This window comes from Mus caroli, unplaced genomic scaffold (assembly GCF_978045245.1).
Source record: "Mus caroli unplaced genomic scaffold, Mus_caroli_1 scaffold_17, whole genome shotgun sequence".
NCBI lineage: Eukaryota > Metazoa > Chordata > Mammalia > Rodentia > Muridae > Mus > Mus caroli.
Window position 1 is genome coordinate 27,109,581 of NW_028227272.1, and position 23,165 is coordinate 27,132,745.

Sequence of the window (23,165 nt, forward strand, 5' to 3'; positions counted from 1 at the left end):
CACTTGTTGAGGTAGGAACTGAAATCTTCCTGACTTTACAGAGAGGAAACTTAGCTCCCATTATGCAGTGCCGCATTTGTCAGTGACCCGTGCTCACCCTATTGAGGCAGCTGTGTCACACCCACAACTCAAGACCTGAGCCAATTCTTCCTCAGAGGCCTGGCCAAGTGAACAGCTGATCTCAGGCCGTCTGATGGTTTGATCTTTAAACTTTCCCCCTTTGCAACCAGGTTCTGAGTATGTCTAGGGTCCCAGAGGGACAGGCTGGTATGGGAAATGGCCCCAGGAAGGGAGTCTTGGATCAGCTTGTCTCTTTGGCCTGCAGGTGGTTCTCAGTGGGTTGGTTACTTAAGACAATATAATCTTACATGTCTAAGTTTGCTGGAAACAAAGAGAGGCAGGCAGTGTCACTATGTGTGTGAATGGCTGATGTCTCTTGTTCTAGACCTCAGCTGAAGAGGATTAGAGACAGTTCTGGTAGGGACTCAGCCAACCCTGACGTTCATAAGTGTTTCTGATCTCCCTCAGTTAAGCACTTGGGTTTGCTACTCCCTTGTTTTAGTTTGGGCACACTTGTGCTGTCAGGGAAGACGTGGCTCTTCCATCTTCACTCCAGCACAGTTGGGGTGGTCTCAGGCAGCAGCTGAAGGCTGTTGGGTAAGGCTGCATGCCTCCCAACCAGAGGCTTCGCTAGCTTTAACTTGAATCATGAAGGTCGGTGCTATGACGTGCCTTCCCACCCCCACTCCACCCCCACGCAAAGATCCAGGTGGTAAAGGCTTATGCTGTTTGGAGTTGTTGAGGAAAAAGCACAAGACAGAAGAAAAGTCCTATATCAAAGCTGAACCACTGAAATCGACTCAGGGAGAGTGTGACAGCGGCCAGCTCCCGTTTTAGGGTCTTAGTTTACTCAGAGGTCAAAACACTGTGGTGAACAGACTGGATGTAAATCACCAGGGTCCAGTGGGATCTCCTCCCTTCAAGTGTGTGCAGGCTTTGTGAATCACTTCTAAACATCAGGATATGATGTGCAAGGAAGGATGTCACTTCTAACTACATGTGGCACCCATCTTAATGGACGACTCTGCTAACTGCTCTCTTCTGGCTTTGACGCAAGGAAGACCACCTGGCCAGAAGCCTCAAGGGGCCTCCAGCTGACAACCCTTCAGTGGCTGTCCCTAGCCCCAAGACCCCTCGTTCCCCAGCCAAACTTCAGATGAGTCCCTAACCCTGGCCCAAAAACTGGATTTAAGGCCTACCAGGAGGTGCTGATGTGTGTTGTTTCAAGGCACTAAATGTGTGGCCATTTGTTACGCAGCAAAGCATCTTTAATACAAAGGAGCAGTGAGTGCCTTAGATACCTGAAGTCCTGTAAGATGCCTGACATCCTGTAAGTGTGAGGATAGCTCTGTGTGCTTCCAGCATTACAGTACCCACACAAATCTGAGGTAGACAGACATGAGTAGCTGCTCTTACACGCTGGATTGCAGATCATAGTCTTTCTGTAACTCCAGGCTACTTGTTCTAATTTAAATCCTTCTTTAATTAGACCTCATTTCCTGGTTTCTTGCTACTGATTCCAAACATCATAGTTACACACACACACTACACACACACACACACACACACACACACACACACACACACTGAGTTGGGGAGGAGAAAGGAGGGGAGGGAGGGAAGAGAGAGAGAGGGAGAGGGAAGATAGGTGGGAGGGAGAGAGAATCTCTTGCATTATACCAAATTTAATCAGGGATCAACCTGAAGTAAAGTGCCTCCAGCAGGAGGGAGCTCTCCTCTGAGGTATCCTAAGGACCTGAAGCAAGAGGCTTTGGTATGATGATTTGATTGGTTCTGAGAGAAAAGGTTAGGGGATGAGGTACCTGATGAAGTGATCTGTCAAGGGACCGTGTGTGTGTGTGTGTGTGTGTGTGTGTGTGTGTGTGTGTGTGTGTGCTATAATCAGGAGTTTAATAGAAGATAAACACACTGAGTTTCTTTTCTTTTCTTTTCTTTTCTTTTCTTTTCTTTTCTTTTCTTTTCTTTTTTTTTTTTTTTTTTTTTTTTTTGGTTTTTCGAGACAGGGTTTCTCTGTATAGCCCTGGCTGTCCTGGCACTCACTTAGTAGACCAGGCTGGCCTCGAACTCAGATCAGAAATCTGCCTGCCTCTGCCTCCCAAGTGCTGGGATTAAAGGCATGTGCCACCATGCCCGGCTTTTTTATTTATTTATTTATTTTTAAAAAATAGATTTGCACCAAGACAAACTAAAAAGCCTCAGTAAGATACTCGCACGGGGGCCATCTAGAATCTCAGTGCAAGGGGCTCCTGAGCAGGGGATCCTCTTCTGATCTCTGTGGGCATCAGGCATGTAGTATGCAGATATATGTGCAGGCAAAACACTCATACATATATTTTTTTCCATTTTAATCAGTTCTGTACATTTATTACTAAGAATTAAGGTAACAAGAATGCCTTTACTACAAATGTCTGCAGATTAGAAAATCCAATGACATACTCTAATTATTACCTTCTAACTAAACTACCTCAAGTTCTATTCACATCCTTTCAAGAGATTATATTTCATCTCAGACTTGAGGTTTCTAAAGCTCAAAGAATGCTTGAGACTCACCTGTGTGTCTTTGGGTCAAATTAAACCATGAGGGTCTAATGAAGTCACTCAGATGCATTCAAAGCATGCATTCCACACAGATCACTGGGGACAAGTTTGGAAGAGATGCCAGCCCCAGAGAAAGGAGAGAATCAGCACAGATCACAGGATGCACGCAGAGGTTATTCAAAAGATGGTGGACAGTGTCATCTTAAAGAAAAGCTTTCACATGTTACCTGCAGTACGGACAGTGTCCAACATAGGCCTAAATCAACTCTGTTTTATCCCTATCCTAGCATTTGCAGAGGATTCTACCCAGGATACAGGCAGAAAGTAAAGATGCGTCTAATGACTGACTATTTCCTTTGTGCTAATTTCCATGAACACTTCTTAGGTTTTTTTTTTTTCCCTCCCCGCTCTACATAAATCTTTTCATCTTGGCTATAGGGTCATTCTGTAGTGACAACAATGGCCCACCCGACCTTTCTCCTGGGAATTCACTTTGAATCTTCCACGTGATTCTCCCCCCCACCCCCCATCCCCCCACCCCCGCCGCCTAAAGATTTATTTATTATTATAAATAAGTACACTGTAGCTGTCTTCAGACAGCACCAGATGAGGGCATCAGATCTCATTACAGATGGTTGTGAGTCACCATGTGGTTGCTGGGATTTGAACTCTGGACCTTGGAAAGTGTAGTCAGTGCTCTTAACAGCTGAGCCATCTCTCCAACCCCTCCCACCTGATTCTTTCTGGTTGAAGGGAAGGAAGCCTCTTGGCACTGGGGTTGAAGGTCAGCTTTCTCAGGTCTTTCCTTACCATTTTAGGATGTGGGACTTGCGAGTCATGGGAGGACTCTTGTTCAATAGGACATCCAGGGAGATCCTAGGCTCATGCTATAAACATCTCTGATGACTTCACGGTGATGGGCAGAAGCCTCAGAAGCTAGCTCCCAACAAAATTGCTTAGTTCTAGGACAGACCAAAGTCAAACCTCAACTAGCAGAGAAGACACCCACCCATACACATAATTTTTTAAAAATCTAAAAAATGTTTGTGATTTAAAAAGAGACAAGCATTCTGAGGACACGAGACACCCTGTCTCAACAGAGCAGAAAAAAAGATGTTAGCACATTTCATTTTCTCCCAAATATGCTCCTCTGGCATTCTAGCATGTTCTATGAACAAAGTTAACACTGTGGACAGCCTCACTTTGGACAAGAAAGGAATGGGACCAGGGACCAGGTGTCTACAGGTGGCAGCTGGACTTCTGAGAACGGCAGTGAGGACATTCAACTCTGACATGCAGAGCCGAAGGACAGAGCAAAGGAACAATGCCATCTTTGGCTTTCCTTGCCAGGGCCTTCCAGACTGGGTAGGTGCTGGGCACTTCCTGTCTGCAAGCATTTGATCAGAGCTAGGTGGTCACTCAGGAATAAGAAGGAGCAAACACTTGGGCGGGCGAGGACATTCCAGTATCTGCGCAGGGTGGGAAGGAGCAGGGGCATTTGCTGTGGCTTTGAAAGAGTTAATGGAACCCCAGTGGCCACCTCATCACTTCTTAGTACCTCACAGTCAGTTTTGAGTTTGAGTCTGCAGGGAAAAGAGCAACCCTCAGAAAGAAAGTCGGGCAGATTCATAAAACCACAGTACTTAAAGGCATTGGGAGACCTCAGTTACTGTGCCTAGAGGAGTCAGCGGTACTTTTCTGTGGCTTTGATAAAATAGTACCAGCATTAACTGTGTGTGTGTGTGTATGTGTGTGTGTGTGTGCTGTATCTGGTTTACACTTCTGGGTCACACCCAGTCTTTGAAGGAAATCCGCATAGGAACTCTTGATTCGGAAGAGCAGAAACCCAGGAAGAAAGCAAGAAAGCCTCCCCCGACCCCATTCAGCTACCTTACACAGCCCAGGCCCTCAGTAGGCTGTATCCCCCCACCCCCTGCCCCCGTCAATTAACAATCAAGACATTTCCCCACAGGCCAATCTGACTGGGTAATTCTTCAGCAAGATTTCCTCTTCTCCATGTGTCAAGTTGACAACCAAGAAGAATCCTCATAAGGGAGTCCCTGTGGCCCCTGCAAACTCTCTGAATTGGCCAAAGGGTTGATTTATATTTTGACGTCTGGGGAGCAGCGCCCTATGAAGCCCAGACAGGCCTCAAAGTCTATGTAGTGGAGGGTGACCTGGAATTCAAGATCTTCTGTCCCCACCTTTTGAGGGGACGTGCTCCACAACCCCTGCCTTTGCTTTTCTTGACGAATTAATTTTAAAAGTCTCTGTGGCTTTGGGGGACCCCAGTAGAAGGCCCCTTAAGTGCGGGATCCTGCCCCTGGCCTTGGCTGTGGTCTGCACTCGCCCAGCCCTTGTGCCTCCCGGGCTGCACGTCCTGCAGCGAGGCGGTCTTCTGCAAGGATCACCCCCACCGGGAGCTGTACCTGGCCCTTTGTCACCAGCTGCCAAGGAATTCAGAAAATCAAATTTATTTCCCCCATTACAGCCTGAGCGCCCCTTTGTGCCGAGCGCTCTCTTTAACTTGAAATTCCAGCAGACATTGTGTTGGCCTTTATGGCGCGAAATAAAAGCCAGCCGTCTCCTGCCCCGGGCCGCCGGCCGCCCCTCAACGCTGACTTCCCAGCCCCGTGGGAACTGCCATGCGAGTCCTCAATAAAGACGCTAACTAGCTCTGAGACCGCCGGCTCAAGGCTTTCCCCGACCGCCTGCTAACCCGAGGAATTAAAAGGACACCTTGGGTTCAGGAGGGTGTGTCTCAGCTTGGCAGCAGAGTGAATGGCTAAAGGGAGGACCCTCCGTTTCTTACTCGCCCCACACTGTCTGTCCCCAAGCCCAGGTGGCACTCAGCCCGATCAGCTCCCTCTCATGCAGCAGAAGCAGGCTGATCTGAAAATGCCCAGGGCACCATCACCTCCCACCATCACAAAAGGAATGCAAGGGTTACCTTGTAGATTCTCTTTATCCCTCTAACTTTTGGTTATGCAGGGATATTTTTCTTTTCTTTTCTTTTCTTTTCTTTTCTTTTCTTTTCTTTTCTTTTCTTCTCTTCTCTTCTCTTCTCTTCTCTTCTCTTCTCTTCTCTTCTCTTCTCTTCTCTTCTCTTCTCTTTTCTTGGATGTTTTAAAGGCAATCTGGAGAGGCCCGCTTGCTTAAAACACGTAGCACCATAGTAAGCTCAAGTGAGGAATATGCACACCTCCAGTCCAGGAAGATTTTTGCAGAGACAATGGAAACTTGTACTCCTATTATTAAATACCATGCAGCACTGTAAGGTCATGGAAGAAAGGACTCTGTAAGAAGATACTGAGTTCCTATTGTTGCAAACACATCACCTCCTGGCTCTCTAGCTCCACCGTGTCATGCACACACACAATTCAAAATAATTTTTTCTTTTTAATTTGCAAACTCAAACCCAGCAGTGATGATGGCCCAAGCCTTTAATCTCAGCACTCTGGAGGCAGAGCAGGAGAATCTCTGAGCTCTGAATTTGAGGCCAGTCTGATCTACAGATGGAGTTCCAGGACAGCTAAGGCTACACGGAGAAGGCCTGCCTTGAAAAATAAAAAAAATAAAATAAAATAAAATAAAATTTTTAAAAAAAGCAAACTCCTTTTTAAAAATACTAGTACACAGCACTCGATGCGGGCATCTTTTTTTCTGGATTTTTAAAAAGTGTCTGGATGTCACTCCATCCTGCAAACAGAGGAAGGCAATATAAAGAAATCAATGCTGTCTTATTATCCAACACGCAGCATTCTTCTTACACGCATGCATGTTTGGTTCTTTACAGACAGGCGAGTACACACACGCAAAAGTGCCTAGCCTACTCCACTTCTCCATAATTACACAAAACAGTGATATTTGCTGTTGAGAGGAGAGCCAGTGGTAGCTGAGAGGCCTAATCAGGTAAGAGGACCGCTTGAACTGAACTCCCCAGCGGGAGCAGGGCAGAGACCTTGCTAGGTTACAGGTGCTTTTTATCCAGCCTCGCAGGGCAGCTCCAACTCCCCGCTGCTAGAAATTTGTTTGCAAATTTTTTCCTCATTCAGACACAGAGCCGAGGTCCCAGAGACACCGCGTGGATATGATAACTTGATTAAGCCGGGGGACAGATGACAGGAGCACCAAGTGTGCTCAAAGGAATCTGCTCTCCCCTTTAACCTCTCCTCGGGTGCCTACAAATTATATCTATTAATGTATCGGCCGATGGCACGGCACAAAGGCCGGGTCTGCTTAAGTATCTGTCAATCATCGGCAGGGGCCCGCGTGGGATTCTATCACATTTCCGGTCCTCTTTTCCTCTGTTAAGAAAAAAAGTTTAACCTGGTGATGGTTCAGACAATGGCTCCTGCTCTCCTCCTCCTGCTAAAGTCACTCTAGAGGCAAGTGAAACACTCCAGTGGCAGGGTTCAGAGAATCCTTTAAGTAAGGCTGGGTGTGCGGCTGGAACTTATCCCAGCGAGGGAATGGCGAAGATTCGGAAACAGCACGTCTGGAGCACTTGGGGATTCTAGAACAAAACAAGAGCCAAGAAGAATGGAGCTGAAGTGCCAAGGCATGAAAGATGAGCATTTTTTTTTTGTTCTCTAGGAGGATCTTGGGAGAGGCAAGTGTGTACCAAGATCCATAAAAGTGCCTGGGTGAAAAAAAAATGGGTCTTATGTGCACAGTCCCACAGGCCTGAGAAACACCCCAGTCCCGCCGCCCCAGCTAAAGAGCGTGTGACCTCCACTTCCGGTGCTCTAGGTCTGATGATATCCAGTCTGGAAAATACAAAGGAGCCCAGGCCAGTGTGACTTTTTAGTTCTAATGTTGAGGACCATGGAGACAAAACACACAGACCTAGGCATGCTTACTGCATTCAATTTGGCAAATAAATGTCTCAACGCACCAACCAGTCAAGACAGAGAATAAAACACACATCCCCCTTAAAAAAAAAAAGTCCCTTTTCTCATTCCAGGCAATCTACCCCACCCAGATCCAGCAATTTCGGTTCTGATTTCTACAACTTCAGATGAATTCATGTGTTTGGGGAACTGCATTTAACTACACCACAGTGTCTTCTCATGGGTCTGACTCATTTTGCTTTTGAGACTCGCCCATGAAGTTCTCTCCTTGTTCTTGCTGAGTACCACTCCCTGGGAAGGCTTTAAGGGCATCTCTTCTGCTGATGGGTAGGGTACATGGGCTCTTCCACATTTGAGGCTATTATGAATGCAACCACTGTGGAGTGTTAGAGATTTTTTTTTTTCATTTTGGGATCACTTAATAAATGCCATTTAAAACACTAAGCAAAGTAATGAAACACAAGGGTTATCTACTGCAAAGTGTGGTCAGGAGAGAGTGGAGTTTCTGGGACTTGGTAGTTTGCAGCTGTGGCCTCCACTTTGCTTAGAAGTCTCATCTCTACTACTATGGGGCTGATCTTGGGTGGCCTGGGGTTCTCATGAGCAAAGCCTCTATCCCAGCAGAATGGTCTGAGCATCAATCCAGAGAACTCAGAATGTCTGAATTCCCACTTACAGCGCAGCCACTGTGCATCTGTTGGTGTAAGATGCTGAGGCCGTGAAGAGAGATGCACGTCATGAGTCTGTCCCTTAAGTGCTTGTGAATTGTGGTGGTCCAGCTATACCCTACTCTGTCTTACTCCACGTTTCAGAAAACAACACATTTCAGGCTGTGTCTTGCCCAGAGTGACTGCATTTTGTGATATAGCACCTGGCTTTGTTTGAGTGAAATCTGAGGGAGGGCTCTGCCCCCTCTTTTGCACGAGATGTTTATCACAAACCACAACTGTCCAGCATAAACTATGAGACCCAGACTTAGAAAATAACTTGTTTATACAGAAAAACATGGACACACAGGCATGTCAAACCATACCCCGAAAGCCAGGTCATGAGCTTAGTGACGATGTGATGATATGGACCAAGGCTGTTCGGTTGGGTATGTCACACTGTGGCATGCAGGGGTAGGGGTGATGTGATTTGGTAGGTTACTCTGTGAGGAGTTGCATCACTCATTAGTCTGGCATAGCAATTGTTTTTCTGTATAAACAAGTTATACACAGGAGGCTGGTGCGGCGAGGTCCTTAAAAGGCCTGAACTAAGAGAAGATACGCCTTTAATCCCAGCACTTGGGAGGCAGAGGCAGAGGCAAGCAGATTTCTGAGTTCGAGGCCAGCCTGGTCTACAAAGTGAGCTCCAGGACAGCCAGGGCTATACAGAGAAACCCTGTCTCAAAAAACAAACAAACAAACAAAAACATTAGGACTGCTCGATGAATTACAACTAAGAAGCTTGATGTGGTGCGAGAATCCATGTTTATTCAATAAGTTAGGACACTGTGGAGAGATACCAGCGCGCTCATCCATGTTTCAGACATAGTGTGGTCAGAACAGAAGCCTGAAAGCAGTGACAAAAGTTTGTCTGAAACTATCTTCCACAAACACTGAAGGGTTGCCTGCTGGGCTAGCACAATGGGGAGAGAGCTCCCAGCCTGGAAGAATGAGTTCATTTAGAGGAGAGAGCTGGGGTTGAGGGCAGGTTGGACGTGGCCTTGGTACAGGCATTTGACAGCTCAGACCTCCTGTGCCATAAGAATGCTCTGTCAGCTCATAGGTGGCCTTGAGGAAGACATTGGCACTGAGACTTTGAAGGTGACATAGATCAAAACTCGGGAGGCTGGTGTGACGAGGTCCTTAAAAGGTCTGAACTAAGAGAAGATACATTCCCAATCCACTATTAGAACTCTGTGTTGGCTGCCATGTATTATGAAGGGTGTGTTGCTGTTGTTGTTTTTTCATTTGTTTTCAGACTATTGAGATGGCTCAGAGTAAAGGTACTTCTTGTCACTAAGCCTGATGGCTTGAGTTCAACCATTGGCTCCAGATAGATAGATGATAGATAGATGATAGATAGATGATAGATAGATAGATAGATAGATAGATAGATAGACAGATACATACATACATACATACATGCATACATATGTATGCATACACACATACATACATAGTACATACATACATATATACATAGTACATACGTATATACATATGTACATAGTACATACATATATACATACATAGTACATACATATATATATATAGGGAGAGGTGGAGAGATAGGTGATGGATAGATGATGGATAGATAGATGATAGATAGATAGATAGATAGATAGATAGATAGATAGATAGATAGATAGGTGCAAAAACAAATGAAGCTCATTTTATACACTAGAGACCTCAGAACAGTGAGAGTGTCAAGGGATGGGGTTCTAACAGTCCGGACATACTCAGTGAGTCACTCAGATTTGCTGTGAGCTACTACACATATTTTAATCCAGAAGCAGCACCTCAGCAGGTCTGGCTAGAGGAGCAGCACGTCGTGCTTGGACCCTGAGTGATGGCTCATATATCTTCGAGCACATTGTTTCTTTTTCTGTTAGGTTTTTGGTTTATTTCCTTGACAGTTTTCTATACACGGACTTGACAACTGTATAATCAGAAGACTATAAACAACTACTTCTCTCTCTCTCTCTTTTTTTTCTCTATAGTGTAAAACCTTCCTTTTTGACAAACCACTCCAGCCTTCACCAACACTGATATCTGTTCTATTGCAACAGGGGAGGAGGGTTGTAAATGTCCTGCATTTCTATTCTACCTTCCAAACATCATTAAAGAGAAAAATGATGAATTCAATGTATGCAAATCTGGCAAGAGTGCTTTCGACTTTAATTCACAAAGCAGAGGGAGCAGAGATAACAATGCTCATGTCTTCTGCTCTGTAGAATTTTATAAGTGATAAGAATTATATTGCACTTTAAACACATACAAGGCTTTAATTTTTCAAAATACTTTTATATCTATCCTTTAACGGGATTTAATCCCCAAGTAATCATCAGTTGAGGAAACAGAGGCCTGTGAACCAGTGTCTTGCCTGTGGCTGAGTTGCCAAGTCTATCCTGACCACCCCATGCCACCCTTAGCCCACATAGCAATTCAGGGCTGTGTGGTGGCCAGTACAGACCCTAAGCAGAATACAAACAAAGGCATAGCCCAAGTAAAGAGTTACTTGTGTGATCTGTGAATATGATGTGTTGTGTGTGTGTGTCCATGTCCATATGTGTGTGCTTGTGCATGTGTGTGACCTGAACTCAGATCCTCACAGTAATGCATCAAGAATTGTTAGTCAATTTCTCCAGCCCTGAAATTTATAAATTATAGAAGATTTTAAAACTGTCATATGTATTTTTATATTTCTTCTTCCAGAAGTAAAGTTGACTATTAAGTATGTAAGCACATTGTACGAGGGAAAAGGCAGGAAAACCATAGTTCAGGGTCAGGGAGAAATAGGAGCCCAGAGCTTATGACATTTAATTTTAATTGTCAACTGCACACAATCTAGACTGTCCTGAGACAAGGACCTCTAAGAATGTGTGAGAGGTACTAATTGGTGGTGGTACACATCTTTAATATCAGCACTCAGGAGGTAGGTCTCTGTGAATTCAGGGTCAGCCTGGTCTACTGAGTCCAGGACAGCCAGGGCTGTTATACAGAGAAACCCTTTCTGGGTGGTGGGAGTGCAGGGGAAAATGTTGGAGAGGATTGTCTTAATTACATTAACTGATTGTGTGAGCACCAACCTGTGGGAACAGGACCAAGGATGGGGGGTTGGGGTGGTGAGAGGAGTCACATGACAAATCCCGTAATCAGATTCCAGAGACCAGCATCAGGGTGCAGATCTGAGTTTATTGGGCAGCGCACAATAACAGTGTTCCAGTCAATTCCAAGCCCCTAGATCCTCGTCCAATCATATCTTGCCACACCATCTCCATGCCTGATGCAGTAACTCAGAAGGAGTGTGCGGGGGTGGGTGGAGCATCCAATCGTATCTCGCCACACCATCTCCATGCCCCAATGAAAGCCCGGCCTGATGCAGTAACTCAGAAGGAGTGAGGGGGGTTGGGGGCGGAGGGAGCATCATCACTGATAAGGACTTCGGTGAAGTTTGGAGAAGCAGCCAGCTCTGGCCTTGGTTCCTTTTTGATGTCTCTCCAACATTCCGGGAGCCATCTTAAATCAAATGCCATGTACTCTGAGATCAGGAATGAGATCAGGACTCTGAGGAGTCACAGGAGCCTGTGGTACCTCCCTCTCCATCCCACTTTTTCCTTCACAAGATTGATCTTCACATTCGTCACATCCACACACTTTGGGGGCCACCATCTCTTGGTCTTGGGGACCAGGGCTGTCTAAGTGGTACTGACGACACACATGCAGTCGTGGCTCTCTTATGACTGTGGCTCTCTTCTGGCTGCAGTCACTATGAAGCTGCAGTTTCAAGTTCCCAATGCTTTGGTTTCCCCTCCATAGTGAGCTGTAACCTGTACTGTGAGCCGTAAGTAAGGCCTTTCTCCCTTAAGTTGCTTCGGTCAGAGTATTTTAACACAACAGAAGAGCAACTAAGACAGAGGGAAAGTCGCATTTAAAAAAAGTGTTTTCTTTTCTTTTTTTCTCTTTGCTGTGGTCTCAATGTGTCATGTCAGGTTGCCAATTTTACTGCAGATATGAGACCATTTACCTCCCAACTAGAATTTTCTTTTTGCAGCCCACTCCCACATAGCTTTCATTTGCTCTCGCCAGAACAGAAGCACTGCCTTGAGCCAGCCGTGACTCTTGGTCACATGCCCCAGCCTCTTCAGAATGGGGCTCACCCAGGCGACTCCTCCTCTGGAAGCTTCTTGGTGTCAATGGCCGGCCTGTGAATAAGAAAGGATATCATGGGGTCTTTGGGTCATTGGTGTTTCTTCAGATGCCACCATCCTGTAGACTGGAATCTCCAGTCTAGTTTGAATGGAAGGCACGGCCTCTTGAGACCACTAGTGTCCCATTTACTCAAATGAAGCCATAAAGAACTTGTGTATCTCTGACTCCTGGGATCCTGTAGCCCTGGAGCACATAGGATGCTCTACAAAGATGAAGAAGCAAGTAAAGGTTCTGGTATCACCTGTCCCACTGTCCTACTGGACTCCATTCACAAAATAGAGACAAAAAGCCACAAGAATATCAAGATTGTGCTATCAGAGCACTGATATAAACATGCCCTCTTCTAAGCACGGGGCCTATCAGAAGGACCTTGTGGTCACATGTCATTTAACTCTCACACTTACAGGTCTAAGGACTTTAAGGGTGTAGACATGGTGTCTCAGGTAAGCTCAAGGTGGGTCCCTTCCTCACTACACCCTGCACCCCACAAGGCCCAATGATGCATCATCCCCACACAGAAGGTGGAGCCTCCCTACCTTCTCTGTTGGAGACTGAGTTGCTAAATGACACTGGGTGCGAAGGGGAAGGATGGGTGGAAATCAGCACTGTACAGCCGGAGCAGAGAGGAAGGGAAGCCTTATCAAGGAAACGCTAAGATGACGAGAATCAAAAGAGGAAACCCAGAGCGCAACCATAGCCTCGTGGTGTTCTTCTTCCTCTGCAAAAGAATCAGTTAAAGAAACGTATCGTGGAAGGGATCTCTTTTGACACTAGCACACACTCTAGAGCCCGGACCATCCTGTGGTGCTGCAAGAAGGGACTAGTCCCAGATCCTCTTCCTTCTTGATCTAAGGCTCTCAGCAGATCTCTTAGCCTCTGGGAGCCTCAACTTTCTTACCTCTAAAATGGAGTCAGGATTCCTCATTGGGAAGGTGGAGTCCTTGTGAGAATAAAAGTGAATAAACGTCTATCCAGAGTGGTCAGTTGTAAGCCATGGTGTGCACACATACGATCGAATTGGTGTCCTGCGTACAGACAGTCTCTCTGGCCCACAGACACCATCAGGAAATTTCAGTCTGGGCAGAGTGATTTACAAAGCCTGCTCAGAAGTGGAGTCAATTAAGGTCAGCTTTCTATGTTGCTAAACAACAGGGGATTCCGGGTTCAGCGACGTTGAAAGGCAGGCCCAACATACCCCTTGAAACCAGGCCTTTGAGAGGGTTCAAAGGACCGGGAAACAAAAGCCAGTCTTTGTGGTGTTTTCACTCTTCCCCCATTGTCCTCTTTCACCCTCTCAGGGCCTTCCTGTAAAGAAAGGGGCTGCTAATGTGCCGAGAGGGAGTTGAAGATTGTCTAGGGCCAACAATGTTGGCACATTCTGCCGGGCCTCATTACAGAACCATCTGAAATGCTCAAGAAGTATTTCCCATTCATTAGCATAAATAGCAGAAAAACTCTTTCACAAACAAAGCAGGTTCCATCTGCCCCCAGTATGTTCTCACCTTGACTTCAAATGGCCAGTCCCTCCCCCAGCACAATACCCAGGGCGCCGGCCTCCGAGGCCCAAGCACCCCACTTCAGAATCGTATTCAGTGTAATATCAACACGGTAACCTGCATGTTTATTCATTGGCCAGCCCCCCGCCTTTTAATGGAGTCCCCTTCCCATTGTGGTCACTTGATTCTTTCACAAACCTGAAAGGGACAGGGAGGGAGAGGCTTGCTCTCCAAGCCCTGGGGATCCTTAGCAACCCACACCTTGGGAGTGGGTTGACCAGGCTAATTAGGTTTGTTCTGCCTTTTTGGCCCGAGTATATTTTGTCAGGTATTGCGCTATGGGATTAAAGAGTCATTAATCACCCGGGCCCGACGCTGACAAGATGGCAGGTTACAGCCATTTCCCTGGTGTTAGCTGGAACCAAGGCCAGATCTGTTTTGCATTCCACTGCAGAAGACTGTACTGAGGGCTAGTCTCCCACTCTGCCCCCAGAGGCCAACAGCCTGAACCCCAGGCTCCAAGGAAGCTGGTGCCAGGACAGGCTGGTTCACAGCAGCGGGGGTGGGGTGGGGTGGGGTTGTTCTGGAAAGGTATGTCACAAGACAATATTGTGTGAAGTAATGGAGGGTGAGGGGCCAGAGACATCTCTCTAAAGAAACTGCTCAGGCTGAAGAGAAAGTAAACTTGCCTAAGAACACACAGAAAAGTCACTGTGGGAGTCAAGATTAGAACTCCTGTTGACCTCTACATTATTGCATTAAATCCAAAGTTAAACTTCTTTTCCTTGAGTATGGGGGGAAATTGAACCTAGAGCCTTTGCATGTTCAGCAAGAGCTCTAACTCTGAGCTGCGCCCCAAGCCTCCAATGTTGGTTTTCTATAGTTGTTTTGAACATAATTCATACTGCTGCATGGAGTGATGCAGAGTGCCCGGCCAGCCTAGGACCTAGAGCAAAATCCTTCCTTTTAGTAAGTTCTGCAGAAGACTGACACAGCGCTGGGGATTTGGCACACATGATTTAGTCGCTGAGCTCTCATTCCATATGACGACTTTCCTTAGTAGGTGATAGCGTTCCCATCTTTTTTTGAAGAGACAAACCAAGTCCCGGAAAGGAAACGTGGTTATGCGGGGCTTCTCTTTCCTTCCATGGAAGAGTGTTCTCTCAAATTTCACTATGATTTATTTATCTTTTACCTTTTAGGTGTCTGGCGAGGTTAATTCTGCTGTTTTCTTGTGTCCCTTTCTTAATTTATTCATGAGACTGTGGCAAGCATTTATGGAGTAACTATGATAGCAAGTTCTGGGAGAAGTGAGATTTTAAAAGCCACTTATGGAGGACATTTAAGAATTAATTCTTAATATAGGAGGATGCTGTAGACCTCCAGCCTCCAAGTTGTATACGGGTGTGATTTTGATTAAGTAAGAACTAGAATTGAAATGTCACTGACTGACTCTCCTCCTTGTTTCCATAGGGGTTCAGGAAGCTGTCTGTCAGAAGGATGTGACAGCTACCTGGGACACGCTGGCCCTTCTGCAGCCTGGCACGAAAGGGCAGGGTGCTCTCAGGTGAGGGCTGGTGTTTGAGTGCATGCAACTGAGTAATCAAGGGAGCATTGGGCAATTAGTTCCATGGGCTTCGAGGACAGGAGGAGGCAGGGGAGTGTGGAGAGTCTTCACCTGATGACTGGATACAAAGGTCACGTGGGGCCGACCCAGATGGATCTCCAGCTTCCAGACGGCTCACGTTGCTCTAGATCAGTGGTTCTCAGCCTTCCTAATGCTGCGAGCCTTTAATACACTTCCTCATGCTGTGGTGACCCCCAAACCGTAAAATTATTTTCACCACTACCTCATAACTGTGATTTTACTATATTTGTGAATCATACTGTAAGTGTCTGATGTGACGGACATCTGACAGGTGAACCCTTTTGGTTGTGACCCACAAGTTGAGAACCGCTGCTCTAGCCATTGCCTTCAACCTTCAGACCCTCACTTCCCATGTTTACCAACAAGGAAACAGTATGGTCGCACGCGACAGTTGTTATGGTTGATTCGAACACCTTCATGAAGCTACTCCTGGTAATTGTTTGACAGGCATCAAGGAAAAGCCACTCCTCAAGTACAGCATCACTAGGGCCCACGTGGTTCATGGTGTTACCTGTTTCTTCAAAGTGTGGGGGGGAAACACCACCAAAAACCAAACCCCAAAACTAATAAAAAACAAAAACAAAACAAAAAAGCCTAGTGGTCCATTCAGATCAACACAATGACGCCTTGCCATAAAGAGTTAAGGAAAGCAGCACATTAGAGAACTAGTCTTTTTTTTTTTTTTTTTTTTTTTTTTCCGAGACAGGGTTTCTCTGTATAGCTCTGGCTGTCCTGGAGCTCACTTTGTAGACCAGGCTGGCCTCGAACTCAGAAATCCAGCCTGCCTCTGCCTCCCGAGTGCTGGGATTAAAGGCGTGCGCCACCACGCCCGGCAGAACTAGTCTTTTTTAAAGACGGGTCTTGCTACCTGGCTCAGACTGGTCTTGAACTCCTAGACTCCAAGGATCTTCCAGTCTCAGGTTCCTGCATAGGTGGGACCACAGGAATGACACACCACTGGGCCTGGCTGGTTTTAACCTGCCAGGGAAGTGGCACCTGTCCCCAATACACAAAATACATGAAAGTAAAAAGAAACAGTAAGCCGCCTAAAGCTGGGTAGTAGAAACAAATAAAACCTAAGGTCTCAGCGAGGCTTTTATACATACAGGCTTGATATCCATTCCTTGTGTAGTGTTGTATGGTTCTCTAGATGTGAAAGCTTGAGAACTATAGAGGTCACTGTCTTCTCCTTAAAAAAAAAAAAAAAAGTCCCCAGCTTCCCATCCTATGTTTTTGCTCCTCAAGATCTTCTTCCTTCTCTCCCTCCCTCCCTTTCTTCCTCACTCCTTCCCTCCCTCTCTCCCTCCCTCTCTCTCCCTTCTTCCCTCTCTTTCTCTCCCTCTTTCCTTCCCTCCTCCATCCCTCTCTCCCTCCCTCCTCCATTGCTCCCTTCCTCCTTCCCTCTCTCTTTCCCTCTCTCCTTCTCTCTTCCTTCCCCTCTCTTCCCCTCTCTTCTTCTCTCCCTTTCTCCCTCCCTCCTCCATCTCTCTTCCCTCCCTCTTTCCCTCCCTCCTCCATCTCTCCTCCCTCCTCCTCCCTTCACTCCTCCTGCTCTCCCTCCCTCTCCCTCCCTCCCTCCCTCCCTCCCTCCCTCCCTCCCTCCCTCCCTTCCTATGTTGCTCTCTCCCACCCACCATGACCGTCCTCAGCAGAGAATGCTGCTCTCCATCTCTGCTCTATGTCTGTTCTTGGTGTGCATCAGTGGCCCATGATAGTGTCAGTCTCCAAGACTTGAGGCTGTTTTTTAAAATGACTAAATGTTTCCATAACAAACAAAAATTGGACTTCGGCTTAGGAAAAATATAATCACAGGCAGGCCTCCCAGACTTTCAGGGGGTGGCAGTGAGTTCCCCAGAGGGAAAAACTTTTAAAAATCAATATAAGTGATATTTACTCGTAACAATTTTGGAGAGGAAGCATGGGCGTGGGAGAGCAGAAGTAGGGAGGGGATCTGTCCGGACAAGAGGGGTTTGACTCAGATCTAAGGAGGAGATCATTTTCTGTGCATTGTACTGGAAGGCTGATGGAGAGAGATCAAGATGAGACTTGTATCACCTGCTTCTCAGGGAGCATGAGTTTCACCATCAGCCTTGCCAGGCAAGGTAGAAGAAAGGCAAGGCTCTGCAGAGCTGGGTAGCATTGCCACTAAACCTTTGGGTAGCATTCTGAGCTAGGTGAGAATAATTGATAGTTTTAGATAATTAACCACTTTTAGATCATGTATACAGCCACACTAAGCAAAGTCACTGGCCTTACTGCTAATCTTTATTATTATTATTATTTAATTTTTTTTTATAGCCCAGTATTATCCCCCTCTCAGTCTGCCCTCTGATAATCTTTTAACATTAGTTCAAACCAAGTATTAGGTAGCTGCACGAGGAAAGTGCCTGTGGGCAAGCACTGGGGCCAAGTGCAGGCAGGACCCACATAAGACTCTGGGTGTACATAAAGTCAGGTAGATCTCTGGAACTATAGATCAGTGAACTATAGATTTAGTTGAGAGACCCTGTCTCCTCAGGAAAGGTGGCGGAGAGAGCAATAGAAGAACCCTCTGCCTCCTGCCGCCTGGATAGACGCAGTCCCCTCTCTCACGTGTGCACACACACACAGTCATGCTAGTAAAACCTCGGTCATCATTTAGAGTGTTCTCAGGATGTGCCAGACACACAATATGTATTTATCTTTCTCACAGTAATTCCATGGAGGTGTCCACTGTGAGAGTCCTTGAGGTGGAGACAAGGCAGAATAAATATATCACTCTTGAACAAGTAGCAATCTGTCCAGGTAAAACCAGAGTCCGATGGATACAGGTCTAGCCAGAGTGGAGAGCCCCACGCCTGCAGTAAGATCACTTTCAAAAAGTATTGATTTGTGTGCTTTTTCCAGAATCTTCAAAGCTGCCCAGACAGGTAGACAGTCCTGTCTCCAGGGTTTCAATAGGGCTAAAGCGAAACACTGCCTGTAAATCAAGCCTTAGTGTTTTTTTTTTTTAAGCTAGAGGCAAACATGAGGCCAGGTGTCTCAGAGGGAGCTTTTGAAGTCACCCAAGGGGGAAGCATGATAAGAGGATTCCCAGTCTGGGAGAAATTCTGAGTCCTGCAGGGAGCTTCATCCCTTTGGTGTGTCAAACCCTCTGAACAAGGACTCTAGTACAGGAGCAAGTCTGGCTGGATTCAAGGACCTTGGGGTGGGAGGAGCAGAGGAATGAGTTCCCATGGTGACTGGTATGAAACTTTCCTACAGTTGGAAGGCAGGTCTTAGAGGAGGAAATAAAGTGGTCTTTACTGTACAGATATAATGATGTGCTGAGATGTGCACCCTCCAAAAACATCCCTCGAACAGGCAAGCAGAGCAACTTTGTACTTCTATTGGCTGCCTGAGTGTAGGGACTGTCAATGCCTATGCAGTTTCCCCTTCTTCTGCTACATGGAAGGCAAAATCGGGCTTCACACTACCCAGCCCGGATTACCCCACTGACCTCACCCTCCCGGTTCCAGTAGTGACTGACGGTGCCACAAACAAGAAGCAGTGGGACTCATCCTTCACCCACCGTGGTGAGGAGAGCAGGGGAGAGGTCATTGTTAGAAGTTCCCCCAAAGCCACCTGCCTGCTTCCCCAAAGAGCCAATCTGTATAAAGCTAAGAAATGTCAGAGTTTATGTTTGTTTTGGCACAGGAGGTCCAGTGCCGCAGTCCTCAAGGGAACTCATCTATGTAACCTCACTGTGAGTTTTTCCCTTCCGAAGACAACTTGTGGCACATTGTCAGAACTGGTCACTATCTATCCTCAATGTCAGACGTTGTCTGGGATTGAGGAGGTATCTTTTATCCTCCAGAGATAATTGTACTCTCCAAGGCTTAAGACCTCAGTCTGGTAACTTAGGCCAAGTCCTGGAAGCTTCTAGCCTCCACACAATCTTATCTAGGCCTAGAATGTTTTCGGCCTCCGAGACTTGCTGCTGAATAAGCTCACCCTTTTTAGATCTTTCTGAACTCTGGCTGGTTGATAAACTCAGCTGTTGTAGCTCAGAACTTTTCTCCACACTGACTCATTCAATCTGTGCTCTCTGTCTGTCTATCTGTCTGTCTCTCTGTCTGTCTCTGACTCTGACTCTGTCTCTGTCTCTGTCTCTGTCTCTGTCTCTGTCTCTGTCTCTGTCTCTGTCTCTGTCTCTCTCTCTCCTTTACTTGGCTTCATACTGATTTTGGCAATACATCCTAATCTTCTCTCTGACTTGTTCTGTTTTCACCTGTGTCTAGCTGTATTCTCTTCAACCTGTCTCTCTATAATTATCCCTATAAAACTGCTGCTTCCTCCTCCTCCTCTCTCTTCTTCTTCTTCTTCTTCTTCTTCTTCTTCTTCTTCTTCTTCTTCTTCTTCTTCTTCTTCTTCCTCTCTTCTTCCTCTTTTCCTCTCTTCCTCCCTCTCTTCCTCTCTCTCTCTCTGCACTGCTTTCTTTTTAAAAAAATTTTATTAGGTATTTTCCTCATTTACATTTCCAATGCTATCCCAAAAGTCCCCCATACCCTCCCCCCAACCCCCCTACCCACCCACTCCTACTTTTTGGCCCTGGCGTTCCCCTGTACTGGGGCATATAAAGTTTGCAAGTCCAATGGGCCTCTCTTTCCAGTGATGGCCGACTAGGCCATCTTTTGATACATATGCAGCTAGAGTCAAGAGCTCCGGGGTACTGGTTAGTTCATAATGTTGTTCCACCTATAGGGTTCTGCACTGCTTTCTTAAGTAGCTTCCCTTTCCTCTTTCTTCTCATGAGTTGGGCACATCCTATTTTGTCAAATCTTTCCCTGATTCATCCCTTTGTCTGCCACTTAATTAGACATCACTTTTAAACACAGGTGCTTCCTTCTACAAACTTCATTGTTTGGGATTAAAGATGTATACTAAGGGTGTGTCTGTATTCCAGCCAGAGGAATTAAATGAGTGTGCTAAGAGCTGAGCCACACCACAACTAAAAGCAGGAATTCAGTAAATAAAACAACCTTGGGGTTCACAACATTAACAGATATCCTGCAACAGTTCTGAGGGACAAAAGGACAGTCTACAGAGCTGGTCATCTCCTCTAAAGAGGTGACATTTCAGTAAGACCCAGGGAGTGAAACAAATGAGAGCACTTGCCTATTGTGCACAAGGCCCTGGCTTTGATTCGCAGAGTCTTAGTAAACAAAATATGACCTGAGAAATAAAAAGGACCCAGAAAGGAAGGGCAAGACCCAGCCTGAGCTGCAGCAAAACTGGTGTTTGTTCCCGTGCACACTCTGGTGAGTGAGAAGCTCAGGAACATCGCATGCTTTTCTTCCCCCATAGTGAAGTGTGATCAGTATGGATGCCAGTGAGCTCAGAGCTCTGCCTCTTCACTAAGCATCCTAAGGTTGCTTCCCCTGGGGGTCTTTGTTAGCACACACCACCCAAGAACTGTAGCTTGAATGTTATTAACAAGGCTTTTGAGCAATGAGGCCCTTGGCCTCAGGAAAACTATACTGAGAACAAAGTCCCTTCCCTTCTGGAATTCTTTAGGAATGTCCCCGTCCCCACTTAGGAGGGGATGAGAATTAATTCAGGGAAACAGTGTTCCAGGTTTCCCTCATAGGTTTCCTAATGTCCTTCTTGGCTGTTGAAAACGAGTGTCAACTCCAGGGGAGGATCATAATTTCTTTGTTTAGTCAATCATAGAAAGAAATCAACTTGCCTTAGTAAGATCTGGTTTTATTTGGATTGTTTTTTGGTTTGTTTGTTTGTTGTTTTCGGTTTGGTTTGGTTTTCTGTCACAAAACATCATGCAAGACAACTTATAAAATAAAGAATTTATTTTGGAGTTAAAGTTCCAGAGGGATAATAGTCCATGATGGCAGAGTAGAGGTGGCAGCTGGCAGCTGGCAGGAGGCAGACAGCTGGAGCAGCAGCTGAGAGTTCACATCTCAAACCACAACAGGAAACAGAAAGAGTGCACTGGAAATGGCGTGTGGCTTCCAAAAGTTCAAAGCCTGCCCCTAATGACATGTTTCCTCCATAAAGGCCATGCCCACTAAGCCTTCACAAATAGCTCCACCAACTATGGACCAAGTATTCAATTGCTGGACACTATGGGGCCGGGTTCATTCAAACCACCACATATCACAATGTAAAATGCATTTAGTCCAACTTTTAAAGCCCTCATACTCCCTCAGTCCCAACACTATTCAAAAGTCCAAAGTCTCTTCTAAGACTCAACGTGATCTTGCTTTCCCCCTCCCTTACCCCCACCCCCAACAGACTTTCTCTTGTGTAGCCCTAGGTGTCCTGGATCTGACTCCATGGACCTGGCAGGCCTCAAAATCAGAGATCTGTCTGCCTCTGCCTCCCAAGTACTGGAATTAAAGCTGTATGCCACTATGCCTAGCTAGATACAAGGCAATCTTAATTGTAACCCTCTGTAAAGTAAAGTAAAAAAGCAAATTGCATACTTCCAGCTCACAAAAGCACAGACTAGACTTTACTGTTCCAAAAGGGAGGAATAGGAAGTAGTGAGCAAATGCTGACCCAAAGGAAGACTCTAGCCCAACAGAGCAAACTCTAAATCCTGTAGCTCCATGTCTGATATCAAGGCTCTGCCCCTCCAGCTTTGCTGCTTGCAACACACTCTGAAATCTCTTAAGCTGGTTCCACAGCTCCCTTTGGCAGACACTCCTCAGCTCTGGCACCTCTAACATCATGGGGTCTCCAAGGCAACCTGGCTTCACTTCCATAGCTTAGTGAAACAGTTTCTCAGGGCCTTTATGAAGGTGCTCCCTATCACACACTTGGCCTCAGCAGCTTCTTAAACCAAGGAGGAAGATTCCATGACCCCTTTACTCTTGGATCCTCCATGGCTCTAAAGCCAGCACCATGTGGGTGACAATGCCAAATTCAGCCACCAGCTTTGGGCAACCTTGAAGCAGATTTGCTGCACTTTCATTTGGTGTTCCTTTCTAAGAGCAGAAATTTCCATAGGCTTTTCCCTTCACAATTGGAAGCTTAGTTGAGTAGGATCTTGTCCTACAGACACCCTTCTGTTGTGTGTAGCTTTTCACTACCTGGCCTAAGCTCTGGGAACAGGCTGCACTATCAGCCCCCACCCAGCTTCCCTTGAATCCATGGATAAAAGACACACACACACATTTTCAACTTGCCTTTGACACAATTGCTGAGTGCGCTTATCTATATTCTTATCTATGCACCTCCCTCACGCTTGCCCTAAACTTAGTTGCTCAGTTACATCCCCAACCACCAGCCTGTAGAAGCAGTCCACATGGCTGGTCAACTTTTCTCTATCAGAAGCTTGGCAAACTCTCCTCTCCTCCCTTGCATTTGTCTTTTTTCCTCCAGGACCTGGAAGTCCTGCCTATTCCTTCTGTCCAGCAATTGGCTCATAGCTTCTTTATTGACAAATCAAGAACCAGTTGGGGAACAGGACCTTAGCATCAATGCTGCCTCTATGCCTTTCCCTTTATTGAAAGCAGATCTGGTCCCTCATGGAACCAACTTCCTTACTTACACTCTAGCACACGTCTTGGCAGGAACATTACCCTTCCCCGTGTCCTTTTCCTCTCCAGACTACAAGCGTATTTCTGTTCCACTTGCTCCTTTCCATTGT